The sequence below is a fragment of the Panthera uncia genome, chromosome F1 (genome assembly GCF_023721935.1).
Source record: "Panthera uncia isolate 11264 chromosome F1, Puncia_PCG_1.0, whole genome shotgun sequence".
Lineage (NCBI taxonomy): Eukaryota > Metazoa > Chordata > Mammalia > Carnivora > Felidae > Panthera > Panthera uncia.
The window spans coordinates 67,553,113-67,559,039 of NC_064813.1; positions in this window are offsets into that span (position 1 = coordinate 67,553,113).

A 5,927-nucleotide genomic window follows, 5' to 3' on the forward strand; every position below is an offset into this window, starting at 1 on the left:
AGGGGGCAGGGTGAGGGGTGCTCACCAAGGGGGCAGAGTGAGGGGTGGTCACCAAGGGGGCAGGGCAGGGTGCTTACGAAGGGGGCACGGTGGGGTGCTCACGAAGGGGGCAGGGTGAGGGGTGCTCACCAAGGAGGCAGAGTGAGGGGTGCTCACGAAGGGGGCAGGGCAGGGTGCTCACGAAGGGGGCAGGGTGAGGTGCTCACCAAGGGGGCAGGGCGGGGTGCTCACCAAGGGGGCAGGGCGGGGGTCCCTGGGGGTGGGCCAACTGCAGGTTCAAGTCTTTCAGTCAATACTGAGCTGGCCCATCCCTGCAGCCTCAGCATAATGACTCACCCTTGGAACGCAGCCTGGCTCTCAGCCCCGTCAGGGAGGGTGACTAACTGAATGATTGAGTCCATTGTTTGCATTTGTGTTTTCAGGGTTGGGGTTCGGGGTGAACTGTGTCTCAGTCACTGTGCTCAGCCCTCCAGGCCTAGTCTGAGCCAGGCCAGCGCCTCTGTTTTGGGCACCTCAGAGGGGGGCCATGTTCTCCTTCCTCTGTCTCTTCCCCACTTCCCTGGGGGCCCAACTTAGTGGAGTTGTCTTCCTTCTCTGTGGGGAAGCGAAGAGGGCAACTAGCCCCTCCTCTCATCGTCTCTCCTGCCTCCAGGGAGTAGGAAGTGACACTGGTGGGAGCAGGAGAGACCCAGGGTCCCCGAGCTCCCTGAGCTCTGGGTCTGCAGGGCGTCGTCCAAGCCTTGCTTGGCTCTATTCAACTCCCTCTGGAAAAGCACCTTCCCCACCCGCAGTGGCTGCCAAGTGGTGGAGCCCGCGCCCTCGTGTGGGCAGAGAGCAGGGTGCTGGGCGAAAGTGGGATAGGTCTTCTTGAGCCCCGGGGAAGGCGCGGGGGGATGGACCCCACAGCTCTGGCCCTCATGGAGCCCTTCTTATGAGGAGGGAGATGGGACTTGGCTGCCCAGGGAATGTCAGCAGGGGATCTTTTGGCCCCAGCAACTGATTCCCACATAAAGCCCCTCGACTTTGTCTAAGACGAGCCTGCGCGAGTCAAGGAAAGAAAGGCGACAAATAGAATTTGAACCCCGCACCTCCTCTTCCCTCTTTCAGGGGAAGACTTGGTGCAAAGAGGGAGGAGGAGCTGCTCAGGCCAGGCTCAGCCCCGCGTTTCCGGAGAGCCCTAGTGGCTGGAGGGCCAAGAGGCGGAACACAGCCCACCTGCTAGATCAACAGCATATGGCCCCCAGCTTCTGCTTCTCCACGGTAGTGGAGGGAATGGGCACATGGATTTAAAAAATAAAACAAACCCCAAGTAAATCGCAAAACTTTTTGTTAGCTTTAAGGGTGATTAAAAAAAATTTTTTTTTAATGTTTAATTATTTTTGAGAGAGAGAGAGAGAGAGAGAGAGCACAAGCAGAGAAGGGGCAGAGAGAGAGGCAGACACAGAATCCGAAGCAGGCTCCAGGCTCCAGGCTGTCAGCACAGAGCCCCATGCGGGGCTCCGGCCTCGAACTCACAAGCTGTGAGATCAGACGTCCTGCAGACTGAGCCACCTAGGCACCCCAATTTTTTTTTAAGATTTCATTTTTAAGTAATCTTTACCCCCAACTTGGGGCTCAAACTCAACCCTGAGATGAACAGTCTCACACTCTACCGTCTGAACCAGCCATGCACCTGAGGGTATGATTTTAAAGGTTTTTAGGGGCCCCTGGGTGGCTCAGTCAAGCATCCGACTTCGGCTCAGGTCATGATCTCACAGTTCCGTTCGTGGATTAGAGCCCGACGTGGGGCTCTGTGTTGACAGCTCACAGCCTGGAGCCTGCTTCAGATTCTGTGTCTCCCTCTCTCCCTGCTCATGCTCTGTCTGTCTCTGTCTCAAAAATAAGTAAACATTAAAAAAATTTTTAAAGGTTTTTTTCGGGGGGGGGATGGTGGTGGGAGGAAGCAGTATTTCTAAAGGAATCTGGTAGGTGAAGACATTAAACGTGGATTCGGGGGTGGAAATGAGCACGGACTGCTCATTTTTATCTTGTTTGCCTTTAATTGATGTAAAATTGAAGTAAGCCCTGTGTGCTCACTCGGTGGTGTGGGCGTCTGGGCTTAGAGGAGAGGGAGACGTTCAGAAGTGAGCCGGGGGCTTCATTCATACTTTGTCCCTTTGCTGAGGCTGATCTGGGAAGTCCAGTTCACCTGCAGGTGGGACGGTGGGAGTGGCTGTGACCCCATTCCCGTAGCTGAGGTTCTTTCCCCCGTGGATGACCCCCTTCGTCCTAGTCCTCCTGACACCCTGAAGCTGAAACCACAGGGCAGCCCATTTTGTAAGCTGGGACGGGGCCAGGAAGAGGGTGCAGAACTGAGTCACAGGACGTAGCTCTGTTCCCTGTCCAACAAATCTGAAATTGTTAAAGATAATGCCACTTTACATTTGTGTAGCACTTTTACTTTTATAAGACACTTTTGTATCCGTTGTCTTTTGTGAGCCTCAGGTTTGTGTGTAGTATGTATTGTTAGCCCCATTTAATGAGTGAAAAGACTAAGTTACAGGTAACTAAGAGCCTCTACCTGGGGGTGCGGTCAGAGCTTGGCCGTCCCCCTCCCCTCAGTTCACTAGTGTGCATTTTATCATGACGTAGTTTGGCCATTTTTGCTTCATCTTTTTCTTTTACATGTTTTAATTGTGTACAAAATGATCTATGGAACACATCTAAGAAATAAGAATCGTGCGCAAAACCCTTGAGTTTAAGAAATGAATGTTACTTTTACTTTGCAATCCCCTGGATAGCCTTCCCCATCTCATCTCCCTCCCTTCCAGTGGAACCACCGTCTCGTCATTGTGTTTATCATTTCTTCTTTCTTCAATAATAATTTTTGCTCCTGGGGCACCTGGGTGGCTCAGTCAGTTAAGCATCCAACTCTTGATTTCTGCTCAGGTCATGATCTTGCAGTGCACGGGATTGAGTCCCAAGTTGGGCTCTGTGCAGACAGTGAAGAGCCTGCTTGGGGTTCTCTCTCTCCCTCTCTCTCTGTCCCTCCCCTGCTTACGTTCCTGTGTGTGAGAGTGCACTTGCAGTCTCTCTCAAAGCAAATAAACATTAAACAAGAGAAGTGTTTAAAAAATATTTTTGCTACTAATATTTTAGTATTAAATACTAAATATTTAATCTTCTGTTCCAGAAAAATGTATTAAAAATTCCATCTGTTCATCACTCTGTAATGTCCGTTGTGTAGTAAATGTAGGAGAGTCTGTTTTCAAGCTCTCTTTTCTTTTCCATTGATTGCTCTACTTCTATGCCAATGCCACTCCATCTTTAAAAAATTTTTATATTTCTGTAATAATCCTTGACACGTGGTGAGGCAAATCTTTCACCGTGCTCTTCATTTTCAGGGATATCTCTGCTATTCTCTAATTAATTAATTAATTAATTAATTTTTGGATTCTACTCCTTCTGTCTTTATTTTCCAGAAGGAAACTGTCCTCAATCTTCTAGTCCATTAAAAACCTGCCATGTGTGATTGTGTCATCCTTGATGATCTTCCCTGCAGATGACACAAATGGCCGCACATTGCTTCAGTCCACTGGACAGTGTTCAGGAGCATGTGATGCCATGGGCCACTCTCTTTTGCACATCACACATTACTGGCTTGGTTTGCAACACACTGCAGGCTCTGGTGTTTCTTGGTCCTCTACTTTAAAATATACACGTCAGCGTGATCTTGTTAAGTCCCACAGAACAACTTGTTGGGGTTCTGTTTGACATTGCATAGATTCTGTGGATCAGCCTGTGGAGAATGTTGAATCTTCCAATCCATGAACATGGTTTACCTCTCTATTTATTTAGATCTTTAATGTCTTTGAATAGCATGTGATCATTCTCACCAATGCACACTTAATTGTACAATTTATTGACATTGTTGCAAATGGCATGTTTTAAAAAAATGTTTGTTTTTGTTATTGGTATAGAAATGTAATTGAGTTTCTACATGCTTAAATATAAAACAAAACAAAACTTACCATTTTAACCATTTTCAAGTGTTCAGTTTTGTAGTGTTAGGTGTGTTCACGTTGTTGGGCAACAGATCTCCAGATCTCTTTCATCTTGCAGAACTGAAATTCCACATCCATTAAACAACAACTCCCCATTTTCTACCCCTCACCTGGTCTCTGGCTCCAGCATGCTGCTTTCTCTTTCAATGAATTTGACTGCTTTAGATAATTCATGTAAGTGGAGTTATACAGTATTATCTTTTTTGGTGACTGCCTTATTTCACTTAACATAATGTCTCCAAGGTTCATTCATATATAACATGTGACAAGATTTCTTTCCTTTTTGTTATTGAGTTTTGTATTGATTTTATATTCAGAAACTTTGCTAAAGTTGTATTATTTCTAATAATTTAGAATCTTTTGGGTTTTCTTTAGAGCCAATTATTTCAATCTGCAAATCAAAATTTCCCTTTTTCTTTTATAATACATATGACTTTTATTTATTTTTCTTTCCTATTGCTTTGGCAAGGACCTCTTGTATTTTGTTAGTACCTTGTTAAATAGCAGTGTTGGTGGATACACCTTTTTGTTTCTAATCCTAAAAGAAATACTTTTAAATGCTTCACCATTAAATGTGATATTTACTGTAGTTTTTTTTTTAAAGAAACTTTAATCAGAAATTAAAGTTCTCTTTATTCTGTTTTCTGAGTTTTCATTTAAAATCATGAATTTATATTTTTAAAATGCTTTTTCTGCATATATTAAGACGATTGCTTAATTTTCTCTTTTAGCTGTTAATGAATTATATAACTTTATTTTCTTTTTAAAAATACTATATTTTTAAATGTTTATTTATTTTTTGGGGGGAGGGGAAGAGAGAGACAAGAGGCAGAATCCAAAGCTGGCTCCATGCTGTCAGTGCAGAGCTGGCCTCAGAGCTTGCTGTCACAAACTGTTAAGATCATGACTTGAGCCGAAATCAAGAGTCAGACACTTAACTGATAAAGTCATCCAGGTGTCCCTATAACTACTTTCTATCATTAAACCATTTTTATATTTCTGGGATAAACCCATCTTAGTCATGACGGGTCAGTTTTTATATGTTGCTGAATTTGGTTTGCTAGCATTATAGTTCAGATTTTTACTCTTGAGTAAGACTGGTTTATAATTTTCCTTTCTTGTATTATCCTTGCATGTTTGGATATAAAGGTTATACTGGCATCATAAAATGAATGGGAGAAAGTTTTCTATCCTCATTTCTTTCTTTCTTTCTTTTTTTTTTTAACTTTTATTTATTTAAGTAATCTCTACACCCAACATGGGGCTCCAACTCATGACTCTGAGACGAAGAGTTGTGCACTCCTCCAACGAAGCCAGCCAGGCGCCCCTTTCTTCCTCCATTTCTAAACTTAAGCATATTGTGTAGAAACCTGAAATTTGTTCCTTGAATGGTTTTCATGAATCTCATTGGTAAAATCTGGCAGGAATTTTCTTTGTCATAGACTTTGAACTACTGGTGCCATTTCACATGGTCATTGAGCCATTCAGTCTCTCTACTCCCTCCTTGTGCCAGATTGGTGAGATTTTTCTCTAGGAATTTACCCATTTCATCTACATTTTAAAATTTATTGATATAGGGGCACCTGAGTGGCTCAGTTGGTTGAGCGTCTGACTTCAGCTCAGGTCATGAACTTGCGGTTCGTGAGTTCAAGCCCCACATCGGGCTCACTGCTGTCAGCCTGTCAGCACAGAGCCTGCTTCAGATCCTCATTCTCCACAGCTCCCTAAATAAATAAATAAATAAATAAATATTTATTGATATAAAATTATTCATTATATACTCTTATTATTTATATACTGGAAACATGAAAACTCCTCTTTTGGTTACTATTGTTAATTTGTGCCTTTCCTTTCTTTTCATTTTCTTTGAATAATATTGTTAGA